Below are 17,845 nucleotides of genomic sequence, written 5' to 3'. Positions count from 1 at the left end.
ATAAAACCAAAAAAAATTATAAATAGACATAAATATATATCTAATAAACTTTAAACTCACATAAGTTTAATTTAACAGAGAATGTTGGTTCACTGCAGCTAAACTTGGCCTGCAAAGGAGCCTGGAATGATTTGCTAAGGGTGAGGTTCTTTTGGGGTTCAACAGTCACTTTGTGGCTCAAATATCACTTTACTTTTTTCCATCCAAACTACTGTGAGGCCTTCATTCTTTCAGATCCCTGCAGCAGCACTTGGCGTTTGCTCTACACCACATTGCCTAGAAAGTCAGCCTGTGTTCTCTTCCATTAGCTCATAATTAAAGTAGTACAGCTTGGTGCCAGTGAACTTTAGCACAAATGCAAAATGCAACATGTAAGTCTCAAGGCATGCTCAAAAGTAATCAAGCATATTATCCAGAAAATTCTCTTTTTTTCCACACATTATCAGCGAAATGAAAATGCACTTTAAAAAAAAGCGGGGGGGGAGACAGAAGGAAACTTCTGGAGGTGATGGGTAAGTTTATTGCATTGATTGTGGTGATCGTTTCACAGATGTATACTTTTCTCCAAATACATTGAATTGTATATATTAAATACCTACAGCTTTTAAAAAAAATCTATATCTCAATAAAGCTGTTTTTTTAAATACATACTTTAAGAAATTTTTTCAGAGAACCAGCAGCAAAGTCCCCAAAATATTTCGACAGAACATGAGTGGTACACAGGCTCTAGTTTGAGAGACACTTTTCAGTGTTTAGATTCATAAGGCAAGTCTTTATATTCTCTTCCTTCATGTCAGACGACAAAGAAAAAGCACAAATTTTGTTGGCAGACACACTTGGATTCCAAACCCAGGCCTGCCAGCTAGTAGCTGTATGACTTTAAACAGCTCACTCAACCTCTCTGAGGTTATTTTCCCATATGTAAAATGGAAAAAAAAAAAATATATATATATATATATATATGGCTTTCTCAGGGTCTTGAAAAGATCTAATGAAATTGTTTGTGAAGGCAGGTATTAAATTGGGAGCACAGTGACATGTGTTTCTAGACCCCTGTAACAAATCTGCTAGTACAGGAAAGAACACATGTGAATGGCTTTTGTCAGTATAGAGCAATTGAATATTATCCAGGGCCGTCACTATCCTGGGATAAGAATTTAACAGAAAGTTTTGAGATTTGACTAAAATTCCTGAAGTCATGGTGAGCAAAGTTGTCACAGGGAAATAGGTGGACCATGCTCATAAGCAGCTCCAGAGCAGGGGTAATGTTCTGTGCTCTGGAGAATGAAGTGTCAACCCAGCCTGCACTTGATTCTGCAGACTCCTGGGAACTGGCTCTCCCAACAAGTGGTTGTGCTTCGGGGAACACTGGCTGAACATGAGAGGGGGACCTGAAGGAATGGTGAGCTTGGAGCCCAAGCATGGGCGGATACCTTGACCAGAAGTGCCATTCCTGTGGCAGTGGACGAAAGCACCAACTGAATGTGCCTGACCACACTCCAATAATCAGAACAATCCTGAGACAGGAGCGACAGCAGCAGTAGCCTAGTGTTTGAGAGAAAAGCCTGCCCTGTGAAGGATCTATGTACCTGGGTGTGCAGATGCTCAGAGCCACTGCTCATTTCTGGAATATGCATGGACCATGATGAGACTGAATTTGAAAGGATCTACCTGAAGGCTTCTGAAGTGGGAGCAAAAATAAAGTGGTTTGCAAGATTATTCACAGAAGAGAAGGTGACTGCAGCTTTATCAGGATATTTGTTTTTCTGATTTCCTCCATGAGAGTAGAGAAGAGAAATAACTAGAAAGCAATTTTTTAAGGTCCTAATTCTGAATTTCTCAAAAGACTAATCCTTTTCTCGGAACATGAGTGAATGCAGTAGTGGACTGGGTTACAAAAGCATGCCTATAGCCCAAACTGGGGACAAACAGCAGACATGAGTGCTGGCGTGAGGGACAGTCAGAGGAAAGTTCCAGTCTGCTGAATTGAGATGCTGAGGTGCCAGAGAATCGTCCCCATCACTCCCCCAGGGAAGGAACACTTGAATCTGGATGGGAAAGATCACTGAAATGTTAGATAAAGCAGATGGCAGAATGGAAGGGCAAGAGGAGGCCAGTGTGCTTCTGCTCCAGACAACGCCTCCACAGCTGTAAGAAGGTTCTTGGAAAAACCTATAAAACTGAAAAGCCTATAAAACTGGTTATAAATATGTAGAGCTGTCAAATAACCCTGTTAAATTTCTCCTGTTAAATAGCAGAGAAGAGGTCTTACAGCATTTGAGAGAATTGTCCAAATTCATAAGTTAAATCTCTGACATACGTACTCAGGAAGAAAAGAACTTTGTGTTCTGTGTTATAACCCAACAGACTTTGGAAATGTCACGGAACAAGGTCCTATGAGCCTTGACCTGGTCATGGCTTTGGAAAAATCCAGCTCTGCTGGAACAAACCCTCCAGAAGGATTGTGTGTAGAAGCGTTGTTGAAGAAACTTGTGTTCACCAGAGAATTGTTGGGCTATCCTAACATTCACTTTTAGTGAAAACAACTCAGGAGGAACAAGAAAGGGCGGCAATATTGGCTGTCCTCAGATAACAAAATCAAAGGGCAAAGAGGAACTGGAGACGGGCACCTTCAGGTCAGGTTCCTGCCAGCAAGGCCCTAGGCAGCGGGGAGAGCAAGCCGCCCACCTCTGGTTAAAAGGTTCCAGAGAATGTGTTAGTGTTCTGCTGCTGTGTAACAGATTACCACACACGTAATGACTTCCAGCAACACACGCGTATTATCTCAGCGTTTCTGTGGGTCAAGAACATGTGGGTCCTCTTGCTCAGTGTCTCATAAGGCCACGATCACCATGTCAGGGGGTAGCATTGTCATCCGGAGGCTCGACATTGAAAGAATCCACTTCCAAACCCCCTCAGGTTGTTGACAGAATTCATCTCCTTGTGGTTGTAGAACTGAGTCTCCAGTTTTCTTGCTGGCTGTTGGCCAAAGACCAGACCCAGCTCCTAGAGGCCACCACAGTTCTTGTCACATGACCCCACAGGCAGCTCAAACATGGAAATCTACTTTTTCAAAACCAACAGGAGAATCTCTCTAGTCTGCTGTCACATAACGTAACTGTCCTATCACTTTTGCCATATTCTGTGGACTAGAATTAAGCCACAAATTCCATCCACACTCAAGAGAAGGGGATTATACAAAGAGCATGATTCACTGGGAGTCACATTGTGTGTGTGTGTGTTTGCAAATGTGCACACCAGCACGTGTGTATGTTTATGGGAAATGTAGATCACCGCCTTGGTTTGTATTCTAGTAGATTCAGACTCTGAGACAAGGTTTCCTGTGGAACTGGTCTGTTTGGGAGATGATCCTAAAAAATACCTGCAGGGATGTGGGGAGTGGGGAATTGAGATAGGAAGGGAGGCAGCTAATAAAGGGCATGTTAATAAATTACAAACTGTGGGCAACTTGAGCTGTGATCCCTCTGGGGAACTCAGGAAGCACACATAACACACGTGCCTCAGAGCACGGCCTGAGGGGCAAGTGAGCAATATTTATACATCCACAGCAGGCACTAAAAATGGTGAGGACTGAGAGGATATGGGCAGAGCCCAGACAAATATGATCAGTGGACTTGCACCCCTGGTACTTAGCATCTACTCCCCTAAGAGAAGGAAAGGAGAGGCAAGAGGGAGATGAAGAAGCATTTTTGGACAGTAGTTAGTGGAATGCCAGTTCTCTTTTTTTGATCTATCTCTTGGGGAGAGAATTTGTGAAGCCAGAATTGTAAATATTCACAAATACTTTCCTCAGGTGAAAATGCAATGAGATGGAGAGCATCTTGTTCACAAGAACTGCAGAAGAACCAGTGAAAGCCAGAAGGCCAGGGAGGGCCATCCTCTGAGGAGACAAAGATAGCACAGGAGAGTGTACACCTTCTGAGAGCTGTGCAAAGCAGAGGGGGCACATGTTTGGAGCAGGAGCAGAAAGGTTCCTGAGCATGATGGGCACAGCAGGGCCACAGCTGAGAGACGAGAGAGGGAGAACCCTTGGGAAGAACAGGAGTGTCTAATGAAGTTTAACTTTTTGTTGAGGTATATGATATACAAACAAAAACGAGCACTTACCAAAATTACATGCCTTGATGAATTTTCACAAACAGAACACACCCACGGAACCCGCACCCAGATCAAGAGCAGAACATGACCTGCACCCACAAGCTGCCTTTGTGCCCCTTCCAGTCATCCTTTCTCCACCAAGGGTAACTGCTATCCTGACTTAGAATGACATGAATTAGTTTTGCCTATTTTGTATTTCATATAAATCGAATCACGTAACACGTACTCATTTTTGTCTGGCTTCTTTCATTCAATATTGTTTGTGAGACCATTTATATTTTTGCATAGTTGTAGATCATTCGTCCTAATGCTATGTAACCCATTCTGCAGATATCCACCTTTTATTTATTTGTTCATCCTAGTGATAATGGGCATTGGAGAAGATTCTTAGGATTTTAGTTTGTTTGCTATGGGAGATATAATGTAATCATCTTCTCTGTCTCAACACAAAATCAGTGATGTGTGATGTGAGAAAATTTTGTGAGATGAGTGCAAAGTGCCAAGTCCAGTGTTGGGGATAGTGTGGGATGGAACAGACGCCACGTGAGAACCAGCCACAGCAGGTTGAATTTTTTTATATCTTGAGTTACTCATTAGATTTTGTTCAACAATAGCACATCAAGTCTCATAGGCTGACTGGAATCAGGCAGATCTATGAAAAGTCTGTAGTGGACATCTCTTGTAGTTTTTTCTCTTCACTTCCCTTCTTGAGAAATTCCATATAGTCTGGAGCTACTGATTATAAAATCCCACTTACTTATCAAGGGAATGGGCATGTAACCCAAAATAGACCAATTAAAGTTTCATTCTCAGAAATTTGAATCTTGAGAATCAAAATGTGTTTGAAACTGCATTACCTAATATGCACCCTAAACAGATGGCTCTTGAATTGGTTCTACTACAATTCCCAAAAGGTGCCTGGTTCCTATCCTTGCTGAGACAATGAAAAGCCCTTCTATCTAGTCTGTTTAGAGTTCTTTGATTTGTCACCAAAGAACCTGAGCTGTTAAAGCTCCTCTAACCAAAAACCTTTTCCCCATTCCGCTGCCTAAAATTGTTTGAAATCTCCATATTAGTAATTCCTGGAGGGTCATACAAAAAAAAACAGATGCAGTACTACAGCTGTTGTATGAAAGTAATGGGGAAGGAAACCCTATTAAGCTAAACTTAATTACTGAGACATTAGTTGTCAAAGACTTATCTGCTGTCATTTAGAGCCATGATGGCACAGAATAGAGAATGGATGATTTGGGGTTAGGGTGAGGCCATCTGGCACACCATATCCCTCCAGCTGAAAATCTCTGGGGACTGGGAGAAGGTCATGAGGGTGCAGGAAATTGTTGACTGAGTGGAAGGAGGCTGTTGAAGACAGCCATTGTCAATGCCACAGCTTTGGTTAGGTCAGTTTAATTCATTGTAGGTAGCCAGGAGTGTGACCTCCTAAACAGAATAAATGGCACTGGAAGAGTGTTTTTTGTTTGTGCTTCTGTTTCCAGTTATTCTCATGTGCAGCGGATTTAAGAAATTATGAAATTAAGTGACTTCTTGTAATAACTTTGCATGGAATTTTGCCTCGATCCTTTCCTGTTGCTCATTTTTATGTAACATTGGTTTTTCTAAACTTTTAGGATGTGGTGTGGTCAGGTAGCTGCTCTACCTTTACTGCGCCCCTCTTTTGTTTTTGTGTAGTGTTCAGAAACAGGGCAGTTTGCTGTCTGAAATTTTTTCCTGGCTCTTTTCCATTCTCCATTTTTTATCCCAACCTTCTCTTCTCTTCTTTGCTATTGTCCTTATCTTGATCAATTTTGGTTTCACTCCCAGCAGTTTCTACTGAGTGTATGGCCAGTCTTGGAAAAGGGCCCTGGCTATTCTCAGAGTTCACAGCAGGATACCATCTGGCGAGAGTCAATTTTGTACAGCTGTTCCCTACTTCATGTTCACTTTGGTAGTTTGCAATAGACCATGATGAGAGTATTTACACCATGGAAATCAGCAGACACTGCAAATCAAATTGTTAAAAAGTAATCAGCACACAACTGCTTAAGCTGTGAAGCTGTTGCAGCCGTTGAGATCTTATTGGGGGTTGGGGTTGCACTCCCTGGTTTTGGGGTGGACTACTCAACTCCCAATTTGAGCTACTGTGCCTGAATTGGTCTGCCTGCTCTGCAGTGGGTCCCTAAGGGCTGTTGAGAAGTTCTCCTCTTCTCAGATTCCTGAGATATACCATTTCTGCCCTTTGCTTTCTCCCTCACAAGTGCCACCACAGGTTTTATGACTTGGTTTATCCTTGTCCACTTGTATTTTGGGGGTCATAGGAATATGCTATCACTCGGTATTATTGCAAATGTCTGTGAGGTTTCCCCCATCTGTTTTTATGTTGGAATTCAGAGATTCAAAACCAGCCACTACCATCTCCCCAGAATCTACAAGTTTCATTCTAGTTCTGAAATTGTCTGAGTTCAAATCAATGGAAACTCTTTTGTGAAACAGTGAGTTGGACCTAGAGCTATGTCTAGCCTTCTCCTCCTGGGGGTCAGGGCTTTTATAGAAGAGGTATTCTGTTAATCTGCTTAGCCACCAGCCCTCTGGGGTCTTGCAGGTTCCTTCTTTGTACCTGACAACATTTTGCCTGCTTCACAGAGCCTCTGATGTTTCCCCAACTTTCTGATTATTGTTTAACTCAGCAGATGCCAAAGAAAATTTTTTAAAAAACAAAACAAAACAAAAAAACCAGGGTTTGAAACCTTTACCTTCAAATGAACAGCTGCTTTTATGGAACTGCCTCATCCAGAAAAGAAGGCTCCAGGACTCGTGGTCAGGAAATTTCTCCTCACTTAATGTTAATTCCTCACTTAGCAAATAAAATAATTTTTCACAGGAATGGGTGAAACAAAGAAATAAATATATCTTGAATATTGTGAAAAGGTATACAAAATATAATTTTAAGTTATCAATTACTGTATCAGACAGGGTTTTTCAGAGAAAACTAATAGGATACGTGTGTGTGTGTTACATATAAAGAGATTTATTATAAGGAATTGGCTTGTGTGATTATGGAGGATGACCAGTCCCAATATCTGCAGTCAGCAAGCTGGAGATCCAGGAGAGTCAATAGTGTAGTTCCAGTTCACATCAGAAGGCCTGAGAACCAGGAGAGCTGCTGGTGTAGTTCCGGTCCAAAGGCTGGCAGGCTTGAGACATAAGAAGAGCCATGTTTCAGTTTGAGTCCAAAGGCAGGAAAAAGTTGATGTCCCAGCTTGAAGGTATGCAGGCAGGAGGAATTCCCTCTTATTCAGGGAGGGTCAGCCTTTTTGTTCTATTCAGGCCTTAAACTGATTGGACGAGGCTCACCCACATTATAGAAGTCAATCTGCTTTACTTAGTCTGTCAATTTAAATGTTAAACTCATCCAAAAATACTTTCACAGAAACACCCAGAATAACATTTGGCCAATTATCTGGGCACCCTGTAGCCCAGTCAAGTTGACATATAAAATTAACCAACACAGCTACTAGCATTTATAGACTATTTTTCAAGAATTAATTACTTAGAAATTATCTTATTTAATCCTTACAACAAGTCTTAAAATATTTAAAATTATTATTTCAATTTTATACATGAGAAAATTAGAGATGGGGAGGTTAAATAAATTAACTGAGATTGCATAGAGAGTAAATAGCAAAAATTCAAATCCAGGATGTTTTACCCTCCCTCTCTTTTCCTCCTTTCCTTTTCCCTTCTGTCCCTTTCTTCTTTTCTTTCTTTCTTCCCTCCTTTTCTTTTTCTTTATTTTCTTTGTTCTTTCCATCACAAACTATTGTCTAAAGAAATTAGCAGATCTTACTTCACAAAAGGAAATAGCTCTTTGTATACTAATTTCTTAATAGCAGGCATTTGAGTCGTATCTTTTGATTCAATAAAGGATGAATGAAAGTTTCTGATATGGTAAAAGATGAGAGCATTTTTAATAATCCTTTCATCTTGTATTGTGCCAATAGCAGGACAGTTACATAAGGGAAATGATATTGTATGAAGAGCTGTCATGTGGAGTCTGCGATTCATAAATTGGGACCAGGGGCTACTAAGGGTTATGATTCTGCCTATAATAATCAATTCTAGAAATCAGAGGAGAGACACCAGTGTGAGCTGTGGTGAATGGCCTGGAAGGTGTCTAGTGGGGGTGAGACAAGATCTGGAGGATGGAGGATATACAGAGGACATTTCTTTAGGGAGTACAACATGAAGAACTTAGTATGTAAGCACAGAAAGTGAAGAAGACAGTGACTTTTAAAGTAGTATAAAAAAAACCCTGTATGGGGAGGGGATAGCTGATGTAAATTCACTGGCCCACTATCAGCTGTAGGTGTTTAGAGTTTTGTGAATTGATGTTATGTTTTTTCACCTTTAATAGATCTCTTCAGAAACTATCCATAAAGATACATATGAAGGTGTTAACCATGATTGTGATAGGATCATGGTATGTTTTTTGTTTGCTTATTGGCATTTTTCTGAAATGAATTTTGGCTTCATATTGAGAAGAAAGCAATCGAGGAATCTTTGCTTGTGGGAAAAATTCAAATCTGTTGTCCAGATGTTTTTACTAAGAATTCCAGATATTTAACAATAATTTGCAGGCACCAGAGTTTTCGCAGGAGTAGGAGTCCAAAGTCCTGGGCACCACCACTGAACTGGCTGTGTACATTCAAGCAAATGATTCCTTTATGAGTCTGTGTACTCTGTTTAATAGCTTTAATGCCTGACTTTTCCTCTAGATCCTGCCTCCCCATAGCTAAACATGAACTGATTCCAAAAGGAAGGGGGGAACAAAACATCGATGGGCACATGAGGAAATTTGTTCTGCCCTTTCATTCTTGTCTTGGAGGTGAACCAAAAGCGACACCAACCCAATTCACCATACGAGAAAATCCTTTTTCTCATTGAGCTGCAATCAAGAATGACCTGCAGGTATTGTGATGTTCTAGATCTTGGAGCCAGCAAGGTTGCAGGCTGCCGAGTTCCTTCCTTAAACAACCAAACAGTTTTTCCTCTTATCCCCTGAAAAGTTGATGACATTCTCATAGGAGGCCCTCCCTTGATTTCCCAAGGTCCAGCACTCATTGAATGACAGGCACAGGTTCTCTGGGGGGAGGAAATACGGTAGTGGGTAGTGGGAGGAAGCCCAGGGCTTTCTACAGGCCAGGTCTTCTCCAGCCTGCAGATGTGCCTCCCCTATGCATAAGGATCATAAGAAACAGCTTACAGTAACTGGACACTCACTGTGTTCGAGGCACTGTGTTCAGCACCTTACACGCATTATCCTACTTAACCATCGCCTCAACCCTGTGATACAGGAGCTATTACTCTCCATACTTAACAAGTGAAGAGACTGACTCTAAGAAATTTTTAATGATTATCTCTGGACATCCAGGTAGGTTAGGCAAAGTTAAGATGCAAATCCAGATCTGCCTGACTCCCAAGTCTATGTTAACACCACTGGACTAACTATAAGATCATGTAGGCATGAGCATGAAATTTGTGTTGTATTATTATTTATTCTTCCACTCCCAACTCCCTCACCCATCCCACCTCTGTGTCTGTTTTTGTAAAATATGGATTGTGTTTTGTAAGTCTTTAGTTTAAACTTCACATGAATGCTACTGTGCGTTTTTCAGCATTGCGTTTAAGACATGCGTCCATGTTGCTGTTTGTATGTTTAGTCTGCTGTTTCTAACATTTCATAGTGCTCCATGTTGAGCCTCCAACCACATTTTTTTTTTTTTTTTTTGTCTTTTTCGTGACCGGCACTCAGCCAGTGAGTGCACCGGCCATTCCTATATAGGATCCCAACCCGTGGCGGGAGCGTCGCCGCGCTCCCAGCGCCGCACTCTCCCGAGTGCGCCACGGGCTCGGCCCCCAACCACATTTTACCCATCCTTTCCCCAATGATGGACTCCCAAATTACCTCCAACTCACCATTTGAGTTCAGTTTTATTTTTCTCCACAAAGTGCATCATCTGTTAAATAATCCATCCTGTTCTCTCCCAGTTGATTTGATATTTATACTTGCCCTAAAAATGACTGTGTATGTATGAGTCTGCTTCTGATCCCTCTAGTACATCCCAGTGGTCGGTTTGTTCTTGCCCCAAAACCACACTGTTTAATGCTAGGGATTTGTACTGTCACGGTAACTGGTAGAAGTCTCCCTCATTATCCTCATTTTTTAATTCTAACTTAGTTATTTCTGAATCTCTATTATTTCTTTTCATGTTTCAGAGAAAAATGTATCAAGTTCCTCAAAAAAATCTAACGAATTTTTATTGGGATTGCACTGAATTTGTGGACTAATTCAGAAAGAATAAATATCTTTATAATAGTAAGTTGTGCCATTCTACCTTTTAAAATCGTCTTCTGTTATTGGTTCAAGTTTAAAACTTTTTTCCATAGAGGTCTTTTATAGTCTCAGTTCTATTAATTTCTAGACACTACATAGTTTTTGTTGCAATTGTTATTGCTATTTTTCATTTTTTCATCATATTTCTAGTTGGTTGATGTAGGGAAGCCCTATTGATTTTTATAAATCGAATGTTTTCTCTGGCAATTTTGCTGAGTTAACAATCTACTTGCCAAAGTATTTGATCGCTCTCATTTCTATTGCACCTAGTACTGCGTTCTGCTGAATTTGTTTCTCTTTACGTTTAGCTTCTTCCTCCTGAGAACATACTTGGTGTGCCCTACGCTTGAATGACAGTTTGGTGCATCATTTCAGTCAATTCTTCTAATATTTTACTTCATTGTCTAATTGAGCCCAGTGCTGCTGTCTAGCAGTGCGATACCACTTGGCTTTTGTTTCTTTTTAGGTGATCTTTCTCTCTAGAAGTTTTTAAAGTATCCTCCTTGTCTACACATGCTGTACATCTGTTTTCTCCTTTTTGTTTTTTCCTTGATGAGTGTTTTTCTGAGATGTGTCAACTTTCTTTAACAATGGAAAAATGTGTCTTTGTTGTTCTTTCGCCATTTCCCCTGGGGGGATTCCTTTTAATCAAATATTGCTGATACTGCTACATCTATTTTCCCAATACCTTAGCAGTTTTTAAAAAAGTAATTTCTCTTTCTGCTCTTTCCTATTGGCCTTTTTTTTGAGAGTTCTTCCATCAAATATTCTACTCACTAGTTATTTTTAGTTATGTCCATCCTGGAATATTCCTCATCTAGCATATTCTTTATTTCTATGTTACATCTAATTAGTTATTTATGCAACTCTGAATTATGATTTCTTCTTAGTGTCTTACAGCATGAAATTTTTTCTCCTTAAGTACACATCCTATGATTATTTAAATTCTTGGTCTGTCTGTTCGATTCTATTTCTGCTGGTGCGTGTTGGTCAGTGTGTCTCCTTTTCCAGTCCACGGGTGTGTGGTTCCTGTGGCGTGTGGTTACTGTGGTGCGTGGTTATTGTGGCGTGTGAGTTCGTGCTCCTTGAGGGTGATGGCCACTCTCTCTAGTGGTGTGTGTTGAAGAAGCACTGAAGGCTTGGCCCTCGTGTGTGTCCCTCAAGGCATATTTAAGGTGAGGGACACAGATAAGCCCCAGACACTACAAAGCCAGTGTTGACCCTCTATCCCTGTTTGCTGCCACTTCACCACGAGACTCCCCTGACTGAGGTTTCACACTTAAGCTGCTGGGAAGCAACAACACCCGCAGACCGTGTTGCTGGACCACCAGTCTGGGGACTGGAAATGGACGTTCGTGAGAGTGATTGTCAGAGTATGGTTGGTCAACCTGCAACTCTTCATCAGCTGGGCCCCACAGTAAGGTTGTTATTCTTCCCTCTCTCCCCACCCCCCAGATGCCCTCCATCCCAGGCTCCAGCCCCCTCCCAAACCCAGCTCTGCCTTGTGCCAACCCCCTCCATCCATCCCTGGCATCCTTCACACTCTTCAGGGATTTCTCACAGATTTTTAAAAAACTTGTTCTGCAAATTTATATTTTCCTTTTTTTTACTAGTGCTTTCCGGGTTTATTTAGGAAGAGAGACATTCAACAGCCTATTGCCGTCTGCTGTATAAAAAAAGTTTTGACATGATAAAATGCTATGCAAATACAAATTACGATAACTAAAACAAATACTCAGTAATTATCTAGCAATAAAGTTCTGAGAGCTCAAAAAAAAAAAAAAAGGAAAGGAAATCACGCAAGTGGGGTATTTTTGTGACATATTATTTGTTATTGACATAAAACGACTGTGAGAACAGAATTATTTTTCCAACTGTTTAAATGTCTGTAATGATAAGGGGTTGACAGTAGGTGCCCCAGCAGGGTGACACGCGACACACGGTTTGCTCACTGAGAATCACGGGCCACTGGACCACCTCTGCATGAGGTCTCCCACGCCACTACTGAATCTCCACTGGAGACTCCACATCATCTTGCTAAGTTTGTTCCCTACGTGATGTAATATACACAAGGGAACACCTGGAATGGCGAAATGAGAAAGAGCAAAACACCAGTGCTCATTGTTTCTCTTCTGAGAAATTTCATCAGACTCCATGCCCTTTCCCCTACTTTGCTCAGGACTTCTCACCTACTTAGATAGGAATCTATATACACCGCCCACAGGGTTCAGTATTCCTTCCTCACCAAACTCTGGAGGCTTTGGAATCAAATGTCTGAATATCACCCCAGGCAATCACAAAAGGCAAGACCTGGCAAATAAGAGATTGGGCTAACCAACAATAGAATCACAAACAGCTTTGGCTCTTCTCCTTCCACAGCAGAATCCACACGTAGATGCAGTAAAAGAGCCCTAGGTTTGGAGCTACAGCGGTGATATCCACTCCCAGCCATTGTCACTTACTAATCACATACCCACAAGCCAGGTCATTTAGTCTCTCAAAGCCTCAATTTCCATATCTTCCAAGTGGAGCTAATAATTCAGGTAAAGTCCATAGAACTGTTGAGAGTACATATTGCATGTGAGAACACCTGAAAAGTGATAAAGCACTAGACAGACATGCTTGTACTGTATTCGTATTATTATTGGATAAACAGGGTGCATTTCCAAAAACACAAAGACTTCTTTTTACGTCTAGACTTTCCATAGAAATAGCTTTCTTACCCAATTTTGATGCCTAGAATTCTGAAAGCTCTTTTCCTTTAGGTTGAGGTATAATGTACAAATTTGTGTAGTAGGGGATTGCTTCAGTATATCTATCATGGGAACCTTAGGTAAATGCATTTTCAGAGCATTTGTTGAAAGGAGAACTGTGGGTTTCTGTTGTAGGAGAAATGCAGACTTTACATGGGCTAAAAGAGGCAAATCTGATTGCCTGAGAACCTTGTTTATAATTTTGCTCTTCTAAACTAGCTCTCTTGGCAGAATTGCTTAAAAAACAAACATTGCTTTTGTAAGACCTCAACCTAGGTGTCTAAACCTTTTTAATCCCTAATTATCAATTTCTCTGATTCTTAGTGTTTAGCACCTAACACACATTTCTGATGACTCCTACCTTATATTAATGCTCCAGGTGAAAAATTGCACTCTTGGAGTTGAAGGACCCCAAAAATCTCAAAGGAAAAGCAAATATGTCTGTCTTTAATTAAGAAGTATCAAAATGTGGGTTTATTTAATTGTTTGGAAAGTAGTGGTGTCTTTAGTCACAAATGTTGTGATCTTCTCCCTTCAACACTTTGGGCAGTTAACAGAAAAACCAACTGATGGATTTTGGACGTGACTGGCACCATTGTGCACACAATGAGCACAAAATAGCCACCGGCCTTGTCTTCCACTCTAGCACAAAGCCCCTCCCCCATTCCCTTTACGAGAAGCCTGCAGATTTAAACAGAACCCCCTTCTGCTTCCGCAAGGACGCAGTTCTCCACCCCAATCCACATTAGCATAATGACCCTCCTTGATGGTATCGACCAGCCCTTGGCACACTATATAAGCTCTACCACCCCCGCACCTGGTGTTGTCCCCCATTTTCAGGGCAGCCCTGGGCTGTGCTCCATTTTGAGTGGAGCCCGGCAAATTTCTTTCTTTAATAAAGCTTGAATGGTACCCAGCATCTCGGCTGACTTTCTTTCACCAACTAGTTGACTGTACTTGAGTACAATTACTTGACCAAGTCAAATAAATTTCCTTCACTGTGAAAACTACCACGTGGTGGTGTTTTACTATTGCATCCCCCAATTTATACTTTACATAATTTATTTCTAGTATTTCCTCAATCTACAAGTTTCCTTTATTCCAAAGGAACAATTTAATGTTATGTTGAACCACATGAAATTGCTACTTTTTAAGGTCAGAAATGGTTCACAATTGACTCCGATTATGTGTAGAGCCAGCCACTTGGACTTTAAGCTCATTTCCGCCACTTATTTGGTCTAAAACCATAGATAGTTATATAATCTTCCTAAACCTCAATTTTTTTTGTCTGTAAAATAGATAGGCATAACAACAGTACCAACTTCAAACAGCTGTGAGCATTAAATGAGGTAAATGCACACAAAATGCTTGGCACAGTGCCTGGCACACTGCGATTGTTTAGCATATGCCAGTTTAAAAGAGATGAAGGAATAAAGCTGATCCATCTATCAGTACTCCCAGTGTTTGTCATGGTTTCTAATCTGTTATATATGCTAAACAGAGTTTGTATTAGATTAGATGGTTCTGGTCTTCAGTTTTATCAGACAGATCCATTATGTGTTCATAATCCATTATGTGTGAACATTTGTGTAAGAGCCTAATGTTCCTGTTTTGTTCCGTCCATTTTCTTAGTAAAGCAAGGAGTATAGGGACTACCTGGATCAGCAAGAGGAGCAGCTTTGAGGAGTGGCCAGTGATTTGGAGGAAAACTGCGTGACTGTCAGGTCCTATAGGCTAAGTGAAAAAAAAGTGCTTTGAGAGGAAAGGAGAGAAACCTTGCCATTTACTCCTGAGAGGTCTAGTAAACTGGACGTTCAGGACCAACCTTTGGATTTAGCAATAAGGAAATCACTGGTAACTTTTTTTTTCTTTAATTTTTATTTTTATTGTAATGTGGTTGATTGCACATATCTGTGGCTTAAAGAGTTGAATATCAATAACAGTGTGCAACATGTGATGCTTAAATCAGAATATTATATTCAACAATATACAATGTCATCACTTTCTGTGGCTCTTTACCAATTCTTCCCTTCCCCCTGCTTCCCCTTTCCAACCTTTAGTAACTTCAGCCCTCCTTTTGAAAGTTTAACATATTATTGTGACTGTTGTCTCTTTCTTTCTTCCTTCCTTCCTTTCTTTCTTTCTATTTATATGTTTATTTTTTAGCTCCCACTTATGAGTGAGTATGTACAGTATTTCTCTTTCTGTGCCTGGCTTATTGCACTTAATATGATTTTCTCCAAGTTCATCCATTGCTGCAAATGGCAATATTTCATTCTTTTTTGTGGGCAGGGTAGTATTCCATTGTGTATATACAGCACATTTTCCTTATCCAGTCATCTGACAGTGGAGATTTAGGTTGGTTCCAACTCTTGGCTATTGTAACTAGAGCTGCAATAAACATGGGGGTGCAGGTATCCCTTCAACATGATGCTTTCCATTCCTTTGGGTATATTTCTAGAAGTGGAATTAATGGATCATATGGCAGTTCGATCTGAAGTTGTTTGAGGAAACTCCATACTGTTTTCCATATGGCCGCACCAATTTACAGTCCCACCAAAAGTGTAACAGCGTTCCCCTTTCTACACATCTCCATCAGCATTTGTTGTTCTCCATTTTTTTAATAACAGTCAGTCTAACTAGGGTGAGATGATATGTTGTTTTGATTTGCATTTCCCTGATGCTGAGTGATGTTGAGCATTTTTTCATGTGTCTGTTGGCCATTTGTATGTCTTCCTTTGAGAAATGCCTATTCAGCTCCTTTGCCCATTTTTTAACTGGGTTATTTATTTTTTTACTAAGTTGTTTGAGTTTCTTGTATATTTTGGATATTAATCCTTTGTCAGACGCATAGTTTGTAAATATTTTTCCCCACTCTGTAGGTTGTCTTTTCACTCTGTTAATTATCTCTTTTGCTGTGCAGAAGCTTTGCAGCTTGATATAATCCCATTTGTTTATTTTTCCTTGTGTTGCCTGTGCTTTGGGGGTAATATTCACAAAGTCTTTGCCCAGTCCTACTTCCTGAAGAGGAAATCACTGGTGGCCTCGATAAGAAGATTTCAATGGAGTGCTGAAGACAGAAGCCTAAATGGTCAATTAAAGACAGATGAGAAGTAAGGATGTAAAACACTGAGAAGAGACATTTTAAAATTATTTTACTATAGAAGGATTTGGTGATACACTCAGTAAGACATATAAGGTCAAGAAGGGGATTTTAAAAATGGGATTTACAAGAACAATAAGATAAAAACAATCTAGTAGAAAGGGAAAATTGATCATGAGGGAGAGGAGATAACTGCAGGAGCACAATTCTTGTGTAGAAAGGAGGCAATACAATCTGTGCACAAATGGTGACACTGGTCTTAAGCCAGAGCAGGAACTGTTCCTTAATATTGTAAGTGAGAAGGCAGAGGATGGGGTATAAAGGCAGGCAATTTGCTGAATTTGCTAATAAAAAATGGGGTAGTTCTTTTCTGATTGTTTCTATTTTTTCAATGAAATAGGAGTCAAAGCGATCATCTGAGAGTGAGCAGAGAGGAGCTGAAGACAGAAGAGAAGTTGTGACTAGCACTCTTGGGACTGGGAGAGCAAATGGAATGGGAAGATGTAGTAGAATTGCCAGGCCATGCTGAGGGTCCTCTTGAGATGTATGTTTGTAAGTTTAAAATTAACCAGTCAATGCCGTGTTTTTCTTCAGCCATGTTTAGCTGCTCAAATGCAGGCATAGAGCAGACCAAGAACTGGGTTCAACCAGTGTTGAAGGTTTGCTATGCCAGTCTGACAGACAGCATAAGCCACACAGTGTGTATAAGGATTGTTTATGGTGATGCTCCGTGGGTAGTCTGAGCCAAGCAATGAGAGAAAGGGGGTCATGAGGCATGACAAATGGTGAAAAAGTATAGGAGTCACCTGTGGTCCCAGTGGGAAACAAATGTGGGTGCACTTTAAAAGTGATCTGGGAGGACAGAGGTTGTTAGAAATTGGGATGCATGAACTTAAAATTTTGGAAGTTGTATAGATACTGTAATAACAAGGTAAAAATTATGACTGTGGCCAGAAGGCTGAAGTCATTTGGAAGACAAGGTCATGGAAGTGGGAACTTCATTGAGAAGCTCGGGTGAATGAATTATCTCAGGTGGGGATTGTTATCTCCAAGAATGTTGAGAGGATTGATGAAGGAGAGGAAGGCAATGATCCATGTGCTTAAATTTCATGAACAAGGAGATGTGGAGCAAAATTATTGTTTGACTGAAAGAACAAAGAACACTGGGTGGCACAGACCGATGGCACGTGCTTTAAGACAGTAGGGGGTTTTGAGAGGAGAGAGAGGTAAAACATTCTGGAAGTTCCACAAAGAGCAAAGAGGACACAGTCCTTCTTCTAAGCACTGGAGTGCATTGGGTACTGGTGGCCAGGGGGTGGAAATTGTAGGGGAAGCAAAGAGCACAACTGCCACCTGGAAGAGCTGTGGGTGACATAGACAAGTAGCAATGAGCAATTTCAGAGAATAGATTGCACATGTAGAGTTTGACTGATGACAGATGAAGCCTCAGTGGAAAGGCACAGGGTGACAGAGCAAGGT

The sequence above is a fragment of the Cynocephalus volans genome, chromosome 8 (assembly GCF_027409185.1).
Source record: "Cynocephalus volans isolate mCynVol1 chromosome 8, mCynVol1.pri, whole genome shotgun sequence".
NCBI lineage: Eukaryota > Metazoa > Chordata > Mammalia > Dermoptera > Cynocephalidae > Cynocephalus > Cynocephalus volans.
The sequence above is the reverse complement of the archived record's forward strand: the minus strand, read 5'-3'. Positions refer to the sequence as shown.